General features: G+C 43.0%; 1 non-coding gene across 1 annotated transcript; it reads left to right on the forward strand.

The window, feature by feature from the left end:
• Window positions 1-15703: 15703 nt before the first annotated feature.
• Window positions 15704-15777, forward strand: TRNAT-AGU (transfer RNA threonine (anticodon AGU)). Its single transcript has one exon. It is a non-coding gene; the product is annotated as a tRNA-Thr (tRNA).
• The last annotated feature ends 3816 nt before the right edge of the window (window positions 15778-19593 follow it).

Here is a 19593-nt window from a genome sequence, read left to right on the forward strand (position 1 = left end):
GGCAAAGTCAAGCCCCTCCTTTTAAATCCTTGTTTCTGTAAGTCATACGGCATAATCTGCCCTGTGAAAACTTCAGTTCATTCTAGAAATCACAGACCTTTATGACTAATTTCCTGTGCTAAACTATAATTACTTTAATTCTCCATTGCTGGAGAGAATTTGAAAACAGGACTCCTTTGGAACAAAATTAACGTGTATAATGAGTGAAGAGATAAATCATATTAGCGTAATTAAAGTATATTAACATTTTCGTTGCGTGTGACTAAAAAAAAATCAGACACAATGAAAGTAGGTCTCTCATAAAGAGACAATTTATGGAGATTTATGAAGATTTTAGGAACTTGCAAAATTTCATTACTTAACATCTCTATTAAGATCTTTACAAGCCTGCATAATGAAAAGGCCTAATAAAAAGACTTGATAAATGGACTTGTGTTTAAAGTCACATTGATTTCAAAGCAGGGGAAAGATCATGAGGTTAATTTAGAAGAAGAAGATAAGCAGTACTTAATGACAAATATTTGGGAAAGTTCTGCAGGGATTGCAAAACTAGTAATAGGGCTCAGCAAAACTGCTCCAAAAATACTTGCATAATCTCGGCAGCAATTTTTGAAAAGTTTCAGCCTTCTTTGTTCCTGGATGCTTTCTCCCCATTCACCTGCACATCAATTAGAATTCCATTTCATGCCATCATTTTAATTTGGGATTGCTTTCAGCGTTACTGGACTGTTCAGATTTAGAAATGCAACCTTTTTTACCATTTAGCGCAACTAATTTCCCTTCAAGAAATTAATTTAAAAAGCACCAATGAAAAACAAACATGGGTAATTTCAGGTTTTGACATTAAAATCCACTTCCACCCCAATTTGCTGGGATCATTGAGTGAAACTGTTCCAGAGCCCCTGGTTCATAAAAACCAGAGTGGTGTGAATACTAAGAGCTTTTGGACTGGAGAGACCTGTGCTCAGATCCTTAGTTAGCCAAGAAACCAACGAGGTAGTGTTAATTTTAGACCCCGAATTCATCAGTGTGAGGAATATTTAGGGCTGTTGGTCTAGTCTTTGTAGAGTTATTGTTATGATTCCCTATATTTGGAAATTGTATGGTAAATGGAATTCTTCTGTGACCACTCCATCTTCTCTGAACTGCAGGTGGGGAATGCAGTTCTATTTGTGTACCCAGCTAGGGTGAAACTGTTTCTAGTTCCTTACCCAGGCGTTCTCTTAAGCTACTGCATCAACTACCACTAATCAGGCAGCTGCCTGGAGGTGTGTGTGGGGGGGGGGGGGGTAGGGGGGGATTCAACTGGAAGCTCTGGAGCTCTGCTGCCTCCTCTGGTGAGCCACTGAAACTGCAGGCTGAATCACTTTCTGTGTCTGTAAGAAACTCCTGAGTCCCACAGAGGCTTCATCCGTCCACTCAGCCCATTGGCTCCCTGAACCAGATATAAAGTCCCAAGGAAAGCTGGGAATTCTTGTAATTCTTGCCGGATGCCACCACTTGACACAAAACTGTCAAGTACTGTTTGGTTTAAAATTCAAACAAATTTATAAATGTGATCATATGTGGTACTCAAACTGAGAGAAAAAGAGGGGATCATGAACTCACATTCAAATTTCCCAAGCCCAGGGGTGGGCTTTGTATATTAGGCCACATACCACTGATGCAGCCAATCCAAGTGCAGGTGCAAGTGGAGAGCCAGTTTGGTGTAGTGGTTAAGTGTGCGGACTCTTATCTGGGAGAACCGGGTTTGATTCCCCACTCCTCCACTTGCACCTGCTGGCATGGCCTTGGGTCAGCCATAGCTCTGGCAGAGGTTGTCCTTGAAAGGGCAGCTGCTGTGAGAGCCCTCTCCAGCCCTACCCACCTCACAGGGTGTCTGTTGTGGGGGAGGAAGGTAAAGGAAGATAAAGGAGATTGTGAGCCGCTCTGAAACTCTTTGGAGTGGAGGGCGGGATATAAATCCAATTTCTTCTTCTTCTTCTTAAAAGGCTTTTTTTTTGTAAGCTCTTGGAGGATTGACTACATCTGGAGTGTGTGGCCTAATATGCAAAGGAGCTCCTGCTAGAATTCTACCCCTGCCCAAGCCCAAATAATCACTATTCCTAAATTGTATAGGGCTGGCTTAATCCATTAACAGTTTGTGTGTTTGTTATAATTTGCCTTCCGGAATCTCCAAATTGGCAACAAATGTGTGAAAATACCCCTGTTATTTAGTACTTTTTACTCCTAAATGAGGCACTTGGCATCTCCATTAACCTCAAGGCATGAGTACAGTGCTTTTAAAAAGTGAAGTATTTCCTTTATGTTCGTTATGCTAGAAGACGTTTCTTTCTTTCTTTTTTTTAAAAGGATGTTTCTTATCATAGTCACTGCATGCCATGGAGCCGGTCTAGTGACAGAAACAGGCGGCTTCTTTCATTTAAATATACTTTGCATTTCACATACACACACTGATTTTTTTTTCCAAAGCTTCTTGAAAGTGCTTCTGGGAAGGGAAAAAGGGAAGAGCAGAGCAAAGTGACCGCGGGCTTCCTCGGCAGGGGACAAAAGCCTCTGACAGATGGGGCTGGCTCTGGAGGATTGGTCACAGAGAGTACTTGTACTCGGGCTACGCTTTCAGATCTGGAGTGTTACTAATTAAAGGCGCGGAACGCTGTCCCGTTATTTGTGTTTTGAAGGTCTATCCACTTCTCGAGGCTTCCTAGTTAATGACTTGGATTAGATTAATTTCGAAAAAGAGAAGTCTGCCCTTGAACAACTTTAGACTAAAGGGGTGCACCTGCTCGATAGCAAAGGTGCACTCATAACGATAAAGACTCATGCCACGTTCCAGATGCAAACCTCTGCCTGGAAAGTATGCTGTAGGGGGGGGAGGGGATTTCTTCACATCTAGCACCTGCTGGGGGAGATCTGATGCTTTGGTGCCAAAGCATACAGATTAAAAAAAAAATGTGTATCCGTTTTCTTTCAGGTGTGCATGTGTGTTGAGGGAGGATGGTTGCAGGCATGTCTGTCCTCTTTCAAAATGAGACAAGGGAAATGACTGGGAAAATACTGGGCCATTAACTCCAGACTGGAACTCTTCAACAGGGTGCTCTTCTTTATAACTGCCTCCATACTCTTAGCAATCAGACCCCTCCTCTCGCAGAGGAGCAGTTTATAGCGATAGAGACAGAAACACCTTTCCGTACATCACCCCAAAATTTATATGTACAGGACACTGCCTGGCCCAAGATGAGACAAAATGGATGCCAGTCAGAAAATAAGCCTAGGCAAGTATTTTGGAAGATGAGTCACAGCAGTTGACTAGCTAATGCCCCCTCTGTGCCTAGGAGGGATGCATAATCAGGGCTTTTTTTGTAGCAGGAACTTCTTTGCATATTAGGCCACATACCCCTTGATATAGCCAATCCTACAAGAACTCACAGGACTGTTAGAACAGGGCCTACTGTAAGCTCTTGGAGGATTGGCTACATCATGGGGGTGTGGCCTAATATACAAAGGAGTTCCTGCTACAAAAAAAGCACTGTGCATAATTGTGGGACATTGGGTCTATCCGGATCAATTGAGTCACCTTTGGACCAATATCAAGTCCAACCTAACTTCCTCTACACCCACTTACTCTATTTAAATAATAGTTAATCAATGCTTAATTCTATTTACTTAACCCATTAGCCTTCCTGCCTGGTACTTGTAGGGTCATCAAACTTCTCCCACACTATTGTCCATCTCAGAAAAGCCCAACAAGGTTTTGTTTTTTCTAGCAAACGTGTCACAACTGCCTCAGGGTATCTTTTGCCCTATAACTGGAGCACCCTGTGTTCAGTGGTGTGTGTGTATATCTCGGATCCACCCCCATTTTGTTGAGCTCTCTTCTCTTCTAAAACACTGGCTGTTTTGCTCTTCAGCTTGTCACTTCCATAGATCTCTTCAAGAGTGGTAATTATTGTTCTTCTCTAAAATCGCTTTCCCCCTCTTCTCCCTGTGTTTCTCTTCATTAGCTCTTGTATGTGTGCTTATTACATGCACTTTTTTTATTCTTTCTCTTTTTTGATAAGAACCTTCCAAGTTGAACATCTGCCTAGTTTATCTGTTAGTTCTCTTATGGGGGAAATCCCCATATACATAGGTGGAGAATCCCAGTTAACCCCTCTCACTCTGTCACCTAAAAACTAATTCCCCCAACTAATAAGGAGAGCTCCTGTTTGGCTAACAAGACATTATCATTATGGAAGATACATTTGCAGAGTTGCTGATCTCCAAGTGGCATCTCCCAGAATTACAACTAATCTCCAGAATACAGAAATCACTTCCCCTAGAGAAATTAGACGCTTTGGAGCAGGGGTGGAATTCTATCGGGAACTCTTTTGCATATTAGGCCACACCCCCGATGTAGCCTATTCTCCAAGAGCTTACAAGGCTCTTTTTTGTAAGATCTTGGAGGATTGGCTACATCAGGGCTGTGTGGCCTAATATGCAAAGGAGCTCCTGCTAGAATTCTACCCCTGTTAACCTCTATTATGTACCATTGTCCTCCCCCCGCAGTAACTAGATATTATTCTAGTGTCAAAAGCTCATTCCTCAGATGGAAACTGTCATATTACAAACCCAAAGGTTATTTTTTGGAAGCTCTTGGAGGATTGGCTACATCAGGGGTGTGTGGCTTAGGCACTCTTGCTAGAATTCCACCCCTGCTTTGGGGAAAGGACTGTATGCCATTATGCCCCACTGAGTTCCTTCCTCTCTCCAAACCATGCCTTCCCCATACCTGATCCCCAACATCTCTTGGAATTTCCCAACCCAAAGCCCACACAACACCAGTGATTGGGCCAAAGTAGCCTTCAAGAACTTCTCCTAAACTTTAAATTGATGCCATGCAGGCTCTGTTTGGACTCAGAGTATGGCTATTGTCCATTTGGGAGGGAGGCTAACTCTTAGTTCTTGCTTTGCTTTTTGTAATCTGAACACTGCAATGGTGTTGTTTGCCCATGGAATGAAGGGCACACCAGCCCTCATGGTTCTATGGTTCTTGGAGAACTTCAGCTGGATTAACTAGAAACACATTCATAAATCTAACTTTATTTTTCATCTTCTTTTCAAGGCTCTTTGACAATACTTCTGTGTTTGAACGACCAACCTAATTATATGTAGTCTGTCATACATTTCAGTGATGCCACAGTTTTGAATTAATGTTGCACAGTTTCTTCTCCATAGGTCCATCTGGGACTAGCCTCTGGACACTTCCTTTTGTCAGGTCATAACTTCCAGTCATGATTCCAGATGGCTCTTTTGTTTTTAACCTCTTTTTGTTTTATTTTTTATTTTTTGCAACAAGGACTACTGTTAAATAAAACCATTATTAGGTTAGTGCCCCAGCTCCTTCTAGTGGTCTCAGGGTTACTCGTTGTGTGGGTAGTTGAGTCGTACTGAAAGGACACAAAATGGCTGACTTCTCAAAGCTGCAATACTTTTCAAAAGGTTGGAGAAAATAACTTATAAATATTTATTTCTTTGAAAAATGTGTATGCCACCTCTCTAGACCTACTTGAGGTGGCTCACAACAGTAAAACTAAACCAGCCTGTTGTGTCTGTTGTGGGGGGAGAAGATACAGGAGATTGTAAGCCGCTCTGAGTCTCTGATTTGGAGAGAAGGGTGGGGTATAAATCTGCAGTCTTCTTCTTCTTCTAAGCAAGGGAAGTCTGTGACAAGGATGTTGCTGACATTTACTTACAAAGTTCTGGCAACTGGCTTGGATGGGGTGGAGGGGCATATCTGGGCCATTTCCTCTCCTAGTAACTTGAGAAACCAACGAATAAATACATTGATGGCCAAAATTATTATAAGTCAAGTAGGGCCTTCATTTCCTGTTTAGATGCATATTTTTATACATGCTGAGGTTTAGAAAAGATGTTTCTAGTATGTAGGACTACTCAGCAACACTACATTGATGTGTGCGTGCGTGTGTACTTTAATCAGGAAATCATCTCCGATACCCGAGCGATGAGCAAGTTCTTGCAATCTTGTTTCCGCTTATCCTTGCAGCCTCTTGAATGGCTCTGAAGCCACCAGCAATTCTGAAAGCAAGACACCCTGATTCCCTCATTATATTACCGAATGGCAAGTTAAGCAAATTCCTGAACTCCTTTCAAACTCCAGAGTCTGTTCAGAAGTGATAAGACAAGACAACATATTTGACTCTCTCAGCTTTTGTATTGAGATAGACTTTGGCAAGAGAGAGAGAGAGAGAGAGAGAGAGAGAGAGAGAGAGAGAATTTCTGTAATGGTGGGGGGAATGAAATGCTGTTTTCTCTCCCCCCCCCCTTCTAGTAGGAAGGGAATGGGAAGAGAAAAATCTTCAGATTTTAATTCTCTCTCTGTAGCTGTTTTTGCTCATCTTCCCATTTTCCCATCTGGTGTGCTCAAATTGACTTTTACATTGAGAACCACCATATAAAATTGTCCGACCCTCAACTGTGCTTATCAAAGGCACCCAGAGGAAATAAAAAGGGGGATTTTAAGATTACAAAGGAACATTACTGCTGGTTACAAATGGAGTGTCCAACCAAACTAATTTCTCTTTAAAAAGGATTCACAAATTTTAATAATAATTTATAATAATTTATAGTTATAAGATTTCAGACTCAGCAAGAAAGGTGGGCTATAAGTAAAGTTAATAAATAAGCTAATTAATCAATCAATACAACTAAACTCATTGGCTGGAAGATTTTAAGAACCATAAGAAGAGCCCTGCTGGATCAGTCCTTGAATTCCATGTAATGTCCAACCAGTGAACAACTTGTTGCCTAATGTTCTGTGCATTTTGTTAATTGTTGAAAATATATAATTTCTATTTTGCTGCATATATGATTCATAGTTAAAGGTTCTCAGTCTGTCAATATGAAGTAGGTAACTATGTGCTGCCATGACCTGGATGGCTTAAGCTGGCCCAATTGTGGCAGATACTGAAAGCTAAGCAGGGTCGGTCCTGGCAAGGACTTGTATGGGAGACCCAGGTTGCTTCACAGAGCCAGGCAATGGCAAAGAGCCAGTTTGGTGTAGTAGTGGTTAAGTGCACAGACTCTTATCTGAAGAACTGGGTTTGATTCCCCACTCCTCCACTTACAGCTGCTGGAATGGCCTTGGGTCAGCCATGGCTCTCGCGGATGTTGTCCTTGAAAGGGCAGCTTCTGTGAGAGTTCTCTCAGCCCCACCCACCTTACAGAATGTCTGTTGTGGGAGAAGAAGATATAGGAGACTGTAAGCCACTCTGAGTCTGATTCAGAGAGAAAGGCGGGGTGTAAATCTGCAGTCTTCTTCTTCTTGAAAACCCCACAGGGTTGCCATAAGTCAGATGTGACTTGACAGTATGTTACCAACAGTTGTTATTATTATGGGATTTATGCAGCATCTTCAGTGTATATGGCTCTTGTCAGAGCAGCAGAAGCACAGGAGACATCCCTGTTGCCATTCATGACCATCCAAAGTCAGACAGTGAGGAAATGAGCAGATACCACAAAGGGTGAAGGCAAGCAAATACAAATACATGGACATTGGTTTATTTCTGATGGGAGGCTGAAGGCCAAAGTCAGTGCCTTATCTTGAAGAACAAAGCAGTAGATAAGTGCACCTTTAAGACCAACTAAGTTTTATTCAGAATGTAAGCTTTTGTATGCTCTTAAGCAGACTTCATCAGACATATGGGAATGGGAATTTGCAGTGTGGAATCATGGGAATGTTTTTAGCAGATAAAAAGAATCACAAATAGGATCTGTGTTTGCCCTACACTAAGAAACACAGATCCTATTTGTGATTCTTTTTATCTGCTAAAAAGATACTTATATTAAGAATTGCTGCGTCCATTCCCATATGTCTGATGAAGTCTACTTAAGAGCATACGAAAGCTTACATTCTGAATAAAACTTAGTTGGTCTTAAAGGTGCACTTGTCTACTGCTTTGTTCTGTTGCTTCAGACCAACATGGCTGCCTACTGGGATTTATCTTGAAGAAGTTGGTCACGAGTCTTGGATATGAACATTGTTTATGAATGTGGACATGCAAGAAAACACGGCTGGACCAGGCAGATGTTTAGTGAGGGGCAGCCAGAGAGAATTGGGGTCCCTTGGCTATTCTAAATAACACTTGGGGGTTTTTTTGGCCACTGTGTGACACAGAATGTTGGACTGGATGGGCCATTGGCTTGATACAACATGGCTTCACTTATGTTCTCTTATGTTCTTCTTAAAACTTACTTGTGCTGTTTTAATGTGTTTTATGCCTGTGTCACAGAATGCCCCAGTTGATTGCAATATGTGATGAAACTTTTGTGTGCCAAATAGAGCAAAAACAAGACAACCTTATAGGCTCTTGAGGGGAGCACGAGGAATGGTATTTTGTAGCCGAATCTCCACAGATTGCAGAAGTTAAGCAGGTTTGGTATTGGATGGGGGACCATCCAGGATGACACTGCAGAGGAAGACAACAGCAAGCTACCTCTGCTTCTCACTTCCTTTGAAAACTCCTTGCTGGAGTTGCCATAAGCCAGTTGCAACATGATGGCACATACATATGCTAAGTGGGGTGTGTGAGAAAAAATATATACATGTCAAGAGAATGGTGCTTTCTATTACAATCCAGCAGGGAAGATCCCTGCACACCAGGAGTTTGGGAAGCACTGGTTGAGAACTCCATATTGGAGCAAACCAAGGATACATTGCCCTCTGTTCCTTAAGACCAGGAGTGCCGAACTCATTTGTTATGAGGACCTGGTCTGACATAAATGAGACCTTGTTGGGCCGGGCAGTGTGTATACCTATTTAAGATTAGGTAGAAGAGATATAAACTTTATAAAGAACACAAATACAATTAAAGAATTTTTTTTTAAAAAAACCCTTTAAATAAAACATACTTAAAAGATGTGCACTCATTCATCTTAAAGGTGCTGTCTTTGTATCTCTCCCATGGGATCCAGGGAATTGGGCAAAGGAAGCTCTGTCTCTTCCTTTCCTTCCCCAGGGGACCAGGAGGAGGAGGAGTCTCAGCCAGTAGAAGGGAGAGAGGTTTGGCTCAATGGCTGTGCTGTGAAACTGAAAGAGCCTGGAAAAGCAAGCTCTGCCTCCCTCCCCTTCCTCCCCAAGGAAGGAGACTCAGCCACTGGAGAAAATAGAGGTTTTGCTCTGAAGCCCCTGTGCAATTGAGCAAGCCTCGCAAAACAAGCAGTTATGCAAAAGGAAGCAAGAGAGAGGGAGAAGGAAGTAGATGACAGCCAGTTGCACAGGGGCCTGATAGGAGCTCTCTGAGGGCTTGATTTAGCTCCCAGGCTGCACGCTTGACACCCCTGCTTTAGACACACAAGTGAAATGGCTCCACAATATTAGCACTACAAGAAGAATGCTGACTTGACAAGGATGTGAGTCAAATCCCCAAGCCTGGAATCCCAGTGATGAGCTACATCAGAAACAATACCTGCTCAAGAAGGGAGGGTGTTGCTCTTCCACTCACCTGCCCAGCCATTAAATCTTTGGGGGGAGGGAGGGGGGGCCTCTGTGGGATGGAAATGCCAGAAGGGCAGTAAAACAGAACTGGTAACTTAGAGCTCTATAAATTACAAAGAAGGTTGGAAGTGATCGGAAAGGTCAAGAGAATAAAAAGAGGAAGGCCTTCAGAGGGCTGTACATTTCCGAACTGTTGGGGGAAATTCTGCACATTAAGCAAAACCAGCCCAATTTAACATTAATATACCTTTCTTTTGATAAATTGTCCGTTCGGTCTTGGTTTGTGAACTGAAAAGAAAAGGTGAAAGTGTCCGCCCCTCCCTTTAACAATCCTCTCATAGTGAAATATGAAAAGTATTTTTTAAAAACAGACTTTTATACAGCCTTCTATTACTAGCGGCTAAAACTGCCTCTCAATGAAGTAAATGTTTTCATTGGTTTTGTTGTTCTATTTATTCATTTTATTCATGTCTGCAGTGTATTTTTTCTAATTCTGTAAGCCACTCCAAGCTCACTGTGGGAACAGGGTGTGGGGTGTAAAGTCAATAAATTAAACAAACAAATAAATAAATAGACTTACTGGAGGGTCCATTGAAGATGGGTCAGCATGTTGTATTTTTTTTTTGGAAGTCACTTGATATTTTAATACTTTTGCATTATCAGGTGCATTTATTATATACTGCATCTCTTTGGCCCCTGCCTGCGTGCATGCCGTCAAGTCACTTCCCACTCATGGGCTGAGTCCAGAACAGCATTTTGAGCTGGCACAAGGATGGGACATGGGTGGACCAAAAAAGTGTGACCAAAGGCGCACATCTGCCTCCTGTCCCACTCCTGCACTCACCTCATCTGACGGTGTCCCAGTCCCATCACAATAAGCTACCACTTCAGAAGCGGTACCTCAGAGCACCTCTGAGGTGTCTTTCCCAGCCATCTGGGTGGCCAGGAAGCACCCCGATAGTGGCAGTAAGGTGCATGAGCACTGTGGACACTCCTCCAACGTGGCCACAGCCCATTCCTGTTCCAGCAGTGTGCCGTGCACCGTCTGGATGCCCCAGGGCACTTCTGTTTGTGCTGGCTTACTTCTAGGTAGCTGGCAGTCTGGACCCAGTCATGGTGACCCTTTCAGTTAATATGCTGCAAAATGTACTATCATTAACAGCCTTGCTCAGGTCTTGCAAATGGAGGGCCATGGCTCCTTGGCTTGTGTCCATCCATCTCATGTTGGATCTTCTTCTTTTCCTACTGCCTTCAGTTTTTCCTAGCATGGTTGTCTGTTCCAGTGACTGTTGTCATCTCATAATATGACTAAAGGATGTTAGCCTCAGTTTAGTCATTTTAGTTTCTAGGGAGAGTTCACCTGTCTATCCGCTGTAATTTTATTAGCTCTTGCATTTATTATGTATGACCTATGGTGAAGTGGCACAGTATTTATTCAGCCCATGATACTACAAGTCCAAGACTGAAATGCAAATATTCAAGTTAATTTTTGCATCTAAGGTCACCAACTCCATTCTGCAATGTGTCACTGGAGCATTGTGTCAAAGGAATGTTATCTTAAAATATCTGGAGTTTTCAATGAAAAAGATTGAAAGGCTAGGAAAAGAAACAAAACAAATGAAATCTGAATACAAAGCTGGATTGTCCATGAAGCTCTGTTGCTTGGGACTCAGAAAACAGAACTAGAAACAGACTTGCCTGGATATTGTGAGGCTAGAATACCACTTTGACTTGAATGACCCAGGCTAGTTCAAAGAAGAGGAGGAGGAGGAAGAAGATGATGATATTGGGTTTATATCCCACCCTATACTCTGAATCTCAGGGTGCATTCACACTATACTAATTAATGTGTTTTAAATCCAGATTTTTACTGTGTAAGAACAGCAAAAATCTGGATGTAAAACACATTAGTTAGTGTAGTGTGACTGCACCCTCAGAGTCTCAGAGCAGCTTACAATCGCCTTTACCTTCCCCGCCCCCCACAACAGACACCCTGTGAGGTGGGTGGGGCTGAGAGAGCTCTCATGGAAGCTGCCCTTTCAGGGACAACCTCTGCCAGAGCTATGGCTCACCCAAGGCCATTCCAGCAGCTGTAAGTGGAGGAGTGGGGAATCAAACCTGGTTCTCCCAGATAAGAGTCCACACACTTAACCATGACACCAAACTTGGCAGATCTTGCCTGCTAAGCAGGATTGTCCTTGGTTACATACGGATGGGCACAAACTGGGGAAATGTGATTCGATTGAATTCATGGCTTGTGGTGTGCCCAATTTGCAAACTATGACCCATCATGAGCATTTAGGAGCAAAATGAACTGGTTCAGTTCATGAAGTTTGTGACTTGGTAGAATGCCCCATCTGGCATGCTAGAGACACCAAACTCACAGGGGATCTTCAGCTGACTCTCTTCTACCTACCCTCCAAGTTTGAAAAGGATTGGAGTTATAGGGTCTGAGTTACTGCATCCCAAAGAAAGTGCCCCCAGAAAGTTCTACCAGGTTCAGGAGCGTATAGGCTAAATGAGAGTTGGGGCGGGGGAGGGGGGGAGGGTTCTTTATTTCAACAATACCTAGAAAATGGGACAAGTTACCAGGAGAGACTATCTGTGGAAGTTTTAGAATATAAAATAGTAATTATACCTATACCACTTGTCTGAGCTGAAATAAGTATAATTAATCTTGCCTTTGTATAGCGTAGGGATGTACAAACCATATTTTTTCCAGTCAACAGATAAATCCACATAAACCTTCAGAATATTAAATGGGTGAAGGGCTCCGATTTCAAACCCGCTCTCTATGATTAGAGCTATATTTAAGAGAGTGATAGGTGACCATCAAGATACTGTAATGGGTTCTAGGTACTTCCAAAAACCAGGCATTGATGAAGTTAGTTCATTAGTATTTTCATTTCCGGGGAATCCATTGCATTCTTAAACTGCAGCAGAACAGGGCATGATTAACCTTGGGTTCATCCCATATAAGCAAGGCCTATTTCAGACATTCACCAGGTAAAGATACATGTGACCATATGAAGCTGCCTCATGAGTGAGACTGTTGATCTGTCCAGCTCAGGTATAACCACCCAGTCTGGCAATGGCTCTTCGTCAAAGAAAGGCCTCTTGCAACCCTTGATTCCAGAGATTCTTGAACTGGTGGTGCCAAGGATTGAACATAGACCTTCCACTTGGATTTACAATGTGGTCTGGTGGTGGAAGAACAGAAGATGTATATAATATCCTCTCTTCCACATGTATAATATGTGTAGGCAAGCTTTCCCCGCTTTTCTTAACTGCATAGATGGGGAGATTGCATACACAGGTTTCTCTGTGAAATCAGCAGTATGTGTCACAAGTGACAGTTTTAGAGGGTAGTCATGTTGGCCAGCAGTAGAACAGCCAGATTCCAATCCAGTAGCTCTCAAGAGACCAAGCAGAGTTTTCGGGCTAAGAGCTTTTGAAAATCAAAGATCTCTTTGCCAAGTATCTGATGTAGGGAGTTTGACCAGCTCATACCCAGGGCTTTTTTTGTAGCAGAAACTCCTTTGCATATTAGGCCACACACCCCTGATGTAGCCAATCCTCCAAGAGCTTAGTGTAGGCCCTGTACTAAGAGCCCTGTAAGCTAGTGGAGGACTGGCTACATCAAGGGTGTGTGGTTTAATATGCAAAGGAGTCCCTGCTACGAAAAAAAGCCCTGCTCATTCCCCATCCCTCAAATCTTGTAGATCTTTAAGGGTCTACTGGAATGGAATCTAGCTTTACATGGTGATTGGCTTCTTTATCCTGGGATATATATGAGATGTATTTGTTTTGGCACATGGGTAAAGGGGAGATGTGCCTATGATATTTGTCTGCCGTATGGAGTCTGTTAATACCTTGTAAATATCTGAACCAGGTCAAAGCCAAATTTATCCCTGGGATTATAAAGTATGGAAAAGCTCAAATGCAGAGGTTCTTTCAGCAGCAATGACATTGTATGTTAATTTAAAAATAGTAGCAATAGTAATATCCCCAGATTTGTCAGGTGCTACTCATATACATTAAGAGCCCCATGGTACAGGGTGGTAAAGCTGCAGTACTGTAGTCAAAGCCGTCTGCTTACAACCTGAGTTCGATCCCAGAGAAAGCTGGTTCAGGTACCCAGCTCGAGGTTGACTCAGCCAGCCACTCTTCCAAGGTTGGTAAAATGAGTACCCAGCTTGCTGGGGAGGAGAGCATAGATGACTGGGGAAGGCAATGGCCAACCACCCCGTAAAAAGTCTGCCGTGAAAATGTTGTGAAAGCAATGTCATCCCAGAGTCAAAAACGACTGGTGCTTGCACAGGGGACTACCTTTACCTCCTTTTTTTATTCATATACATTATCTCACTCATCTAACAGCCTCCCTGTAAAGCAGACAAGAGGGAGGGGAGAGGACAAGAGGGAGGAAAGGGTATAGCCTGATCTCAGAAGCTAAGCAGGGTCACAGCTTAGAAGGGAGACCACCAAGGAAGACTCTGTAAAGGAAGGGAATGGACAATCACCTCTGCTTCTCACCTTCCTCGAAAGCCTTTTGCTGCAACATACACACACAACAAGCAGGCCTTGAATTCAGCACGAATTCACAGGAGCACAGCTCCTGAACCTTTCTGAGGGTTTCCCCTCTTCCTCCCCACCTACCTACTTTGTCCACTGAATACTAGGTGCAGCTGCATAGCAATCCCTGGATGAGCACCTATTTTTCTACAAAATGACCCCTGACAAGTATAATAATGTAGAATATACCCATGCATATCATGTTTGTTTGTTGCGTTCACCCAGTTTTTCAGTGGCAAATTGGCATTCATTTGAGGAAGAGGCAGAATGTTGGGATGACGGATAAGCAAAGAGAGGAGCGAGTCAAAACCAGGACCCAAACTGGCCCTGGTCTTGCAACAGCAGCAAGTATGGCCATTCCCATTTCTCTATTGCTGCCTCGTATCATTTGCAAGGTATTCTTTGAAGCAATGAGTGATCTTTCCTGGCTTCATTAGTTCTTTGCCATCTGCTGCCTTGATGATCTTGGAAGGGGGAGCTGAGAAACTTCACCGGAGTGCTGTGCTCCCTCAAAGGCTGGCTTCTCCCTTCCATGACTCTGCTGCTCTAATTCCAACCCTTTATTTTTTTTGACTGATGAATCTTTGCTTGCCTCCCTCCATCAGTCGCCTCGGCCAATCAAAGGTCCCGCCACACTCAGCTTGTTCAGTTTCACTGTATGCCAGTTCCTTGATTTTTGTAATCAGATGCTCTCCATGGTGCTGAATGCCTCATTCATAGTCCGCCGATGTTTCGCAGGAACTCTTTTTCCCTCCAGTCATCAGGCACCTTATTTGCAGGCATCAATTTCATAAGCATCCATTTAGTGTCAGTCACAGATTCATTTTGCTTTTTAACTGGACATATTTTTCACTGATTTTTTTTTTTAAAAAAACCCTCGGAATGGGAGAAAGATGGAAGATAGGAAGAAATGATCATGAAAGTCATTTTTTTTTCCTTTTTAACAAATCTGAGTTACTTTAAAATGTTAAAAGTGGACTTTGGGTAGCACTTTCCTACTGAAAAGAAAGGACACTTCATAAACAGCCTGATGTTCTCACTACCTGCCTGATGTTCACCAGCCCTTTGGAATCTCAACAGCCCAAGAGATATTCCAGAAGAACCCCCCCCCCCATTATGAAGTGGAAGGTATAAAGTCCATCTGATGCAGAGTTCCACTTAACTTCCCTTCGAGTTGTTATTTTGAAGAACTTATTCTATATGTTACGACCAGGAAGGAAAGAATAGCAAGTAGAGAAGTGCTTAACGCTTTCCTTGCTGGCCAATTTGGCTCTCAAAATCATCCTTCTCCTTCAAGCTGCTTTTCTTCCCATAGGAAGAATGATATAGAGATCTGTTATTATGTTTAAAAAGAAAACTTCAGGGGAAACTTGCATGGGGTTCTTACCAGCATTTCTGCTAGTCCTCACCCAGTTTTCTTCCTTGCTGCTTGTCTCACAGTTTCCATCACAGCCTTTTCAGTGGTCAAAAGGACTTCTCTTCTCTCTGTCACAAGTGGAAAATTTAATAAGATCCAGCCCTATGTAAGGAGCATAGGTTTTATGGGCCTGAAAGATTTCATGTTTGTGTTTTTATGTATGTATTTTTAATGAAGAAAAAAAAGAAATATAGGAAGAAATGGAAAATATACACAGGGGAGGATGGTGGCTTAGTGGTAGAGCATCTGCTTAGTAAGCAGAAGGTCCCAGGTTCAATCCCTGGCATCTCCAACTAAAAAGGGTCTAGGCAAGTAGGCACAAAAAACCTCAGCTTGAGACCCTGGAGAGCTGCTGCCAGTCTGAGTAGACAAAACTGACTTTGATGGACCGAAGTTCTGATTCAGTTAAAGGCAGCTTCATATGTTCAGAACAGCTTCAAGAGTTTTGTTTTTGTTTTTAACATTTCCTGGAAGATGAACCCAGAGGTTTTTGGTTTCATGTGCACTGATTCAAGTCACCACATTCATGGTAGCAACTGAATCAATTTGGGGATAGGTATTAGGTAGGTAACTTGATTATGTTTTATTTGCACATCATTAACTTTCATTGGTCATTGTCCTTGACATTGAGATGCATATGTATTTTCCCCCTGTAAAAAGCCCTTTTCAGACATGTGATTTCTTGCGGCCACATTCATCTGTTCGCCACAATTTCTCTGAGAACGAACTGACACTTCTCGGTAGTAGTTCTGCCAGCTCATCCTCTTCTGTTTTCCCTCTTCTTCCATGAAAGCTTTCTTTCTTTTCTTTTTCAGAAGAGGAACTTCAGCGTGATCACTGTGAAGTCTTCTCTTTGCAAGCGGACCCAAAGCTTCGCTGCTTTAATATTCTCTTACAACTGGTATTAATTTAGCTGCACCCCCTCCAAAGCAATTATATTCCCTCTTTTTCTTCTTAAGTGCAGATGCAAATTAGGATAAAGGCCTGAAGGATTTCCCCCTCCCAACCTCTATTCTTAGCAATTTGCATTAATAAATGGTTCCTGCTCCCCCCACCCTCAACATGACTCAGAATAAAACTGAAACTTTACAAAGTCATCTGTAACTGCTCACAATTTGTATCTTAGGCCATTGTATTTTCTGTCAAAGCTATGGATTCTTGATATAAAAGATCATGTGGCAAAAAGGCCACAATGCATAAATCAACTTAGATAACAAACTTTTAAAATTAAAAAGGTCACAATGCAGCAAAGCCACCAATAAATGACTCTTGCATAAACCCCATTAAGCATGATGTGGTGCTTAAGAGCAATGGACTCTAATCTGCAGAACTGGGTTTGATTCCTCCTCCACATTCCGCCAGCTTGGTAACCTTAGGCCATGGCCTGCACTTCTTGGGAGACCCCTGAGAGGTGTGGGGGAAGGAAGATCCTCTCCCTGCACCTCTCAGGAGACTCCCAAGAGGCATGGGGGACTCAGAGAGGGTTCATAACAACCCTGTGAGGTAGGTACAGGTGAGAATGTGCAAGTGGTTTAAGACCACTCAGCGAATTTCTGGCATAGTAGGGATTTGAACCTGGGTCTCCTAGTTCCTAATATGATGCTCTGACCACTACACTACACTGTTGGGTCCCAGCTAGGGATTTCAGCTTGCGCTTTATATGTCTGCTCTACTCCTTTACAAGCACCGGTTCAGGGAGAGACCCAGCAGCCTTTTTTTCTCCCGTTAATTCCTTTTAAAAAACAAAACAAAACAAAAACCCTGCTACTTGTACCAAACAGGACTCTAGCCAGGTTTTTTTTTTTTTGTAGAAGGAACTCCTTTGTATAAGAGGCCACACACCCCTGATGTAGCCAATCTCCCAAGAGTTTACAGGACTCTTAGCACAGGGCCTACTGTTAGCTTCAGAAGGATTGGCTACATCAGGGCCTAATACGCAGATGAGTTCCTGCTACAAACTGTAGACTGGAGAAGGGAAGGGCAAAAAATTGGGGACAGGATTGGCTACATCAGGGCCTAATATGCAGATGAGTTCCTGCTACAAACTGTAGACTGGAGAAGGGAAGGGCAAAAAATTGGGGACAGATTGGCTACATCAGGGCCTAATATGCAGATGAGTTCCTGCTACAAACTGTAGACTGGAGAAGGGAAGGGCAAAAAATTGGGGACAGAGGGAAGAGTTGGGGCAATGCACCTCCCCCCTAAAGAAGCCGAAGGAAGTGCTGGGTAGCAGAGTAGTGATTCAGGGCTCTGAGTATTCCGTAGGGAACTCTGCAAAAATTGCTTCTCTGCTATCACAGTGCTTAGGAATCCCCAAGTATAATAAATGGGTCAGAGCCACAAAATTCACATTAACTGGTAGCATGAGTTTAGGTCCAACCGTAGTGTTTCGTTTGGGAAGTAATTCATTATACTAATAAGTTTTATAAGAATAAATTACTTTGCCATGAGACGGTTACATTAATCTTCTTTCTGGGAAAAAAGATGAACTCTGGAGAAGTTTCCAGTTCCCTCTCAAGCGCAGATTACTTTCTGACAATTTCTCTCCTGGCCTGTCATTCCTGTCTTAAGCATGACTGATGATTTCATATATTCCCCGTTACCCAGAACAGCCACCAGAAATTTCAATATAGCTCACAAGCAGGACACAAATGTCTCTTGCTTCCTCAAAGTCTAGGAGTCTTTCAGAGTAATCTATGCCATCCAATCATAAAAAAATACACACCTGATTTGTTTTCTCTCTTGTGCCTGTAATAGCAAAGTCGATATATTCAAAGGGTTACATTTCCAAAGTAATATTGGTAATGTGCTGTCGTATCCTCGTTGTTTGCTTTTGTGTGTCAAAATGCTTTTGATATATACACCCCATGTTTCTCCCACCCATTCTTCAAAGCACTCAGGGCTCCATACATGGCTCCCTTTCCCCCCTCTTCTATTTTATTACAACAACCATTTTAGGTAGGGTCGTCTGAAAAAAAGAGGTTGGCCCAGGGTCATTCAACCTTTAGAATAATACAACATACAACATGAGTAAGGTTGCCAACAGTCAACTGGGGGATTTCTGGAGATTTGGGGGTAAAAGAAGAGAGGAGTTGGATTTAGATCCCGCCCTTCACTCAGATTGTCAGAGCAGCCTACATTCTCCTTCCCTTCCCTTCCCCACACAGACACCCAGTGAGGTAGGTGGGGCTGAGACAGATATTTCAAGAACTGCTCTTGAGAGAGAACTCTGTGGGGAACTGTGACTGACCCAAGGTCACCCAGCAGCTATATGTGGAGGAGTGGGGAATCAAACCTGATTCTCCAGATTAGAGTCCACTGCTCTTAATCACTGTTGTGTCCAGGGTTTTATGCTCCCAAGCGCTCCTGCAGTGGTTCATTGGAGCTGATGGACTGAGCTTGGAACTCTCATAACAATGGAAGCAGGATCCTAGTCCCTGTGCTTCCCTGACCAATGGCAGGTCCCCCTGCTGGTCCAAATGTGTCTATGGCACACCAACGCAGGAACCTAATTTGTATGTAGTTGGCCCCATTGGCCCCTTACTGGTTTGTTCAGTTCTTACTAGCATGCTGTATCACTAATAAAATACGTTGATCACTCCACTGAGCATCCTCCTCTGTATCAAACCCAGTATTTAACAAACACTATGCCAGATTAGCTCTCCAAACTGGGTGGATCCTGGGGAAAGTGGGTTTAGGGAACAGGAGGGTCCCTAGAGAGGTATAATGCCATAGAATCTCCTCTCCAAAGTTTCTATAGGGTTGATGGCTGTAATCCTAAGAGATCTCCAGGCCCCACCTGGAAGCTGGCAACCCTAATATACTAGCCATTCAAACTGTCCTCACAAGAGTATGCAGTTCATTTGTTCTCTACTGCCCTATACTCAAGTGGAGGACCCTGACAGTTCCGAACAAACAGAAGCAGGGATGAAGTGAACTTTAAAAACATGCATATGGGGTCAGCTAGTCAAATATCAGAAGGGTAAACATCCCTCTGGCCATGCCTAAGCCCTTGAGTGTATTGAAGGTAGCTCTTTGGACTGCAGCTATACCTTTATTTTAATCTAGCTGTCCAAAATATCCTTCAGAGTAAAGTTTGCAGGTCATT

This window comes from Heteronotia binoei, chromosome 10 (assembly GCF_032191835.1).
Source record: "Heteronotia binoei isolate CCM8104 ecotype False Entrance Well chromosome 10, APGP_CSIRO_Hbin_v1, whole genome shotgun sequence".
Classification (NCBI taxonomy): Eukaryota; Metazoa; Chordata; class Lepidosauria; order Squamata; family Gekkonidae; genus Heteronotia; species Heteronotia binoei.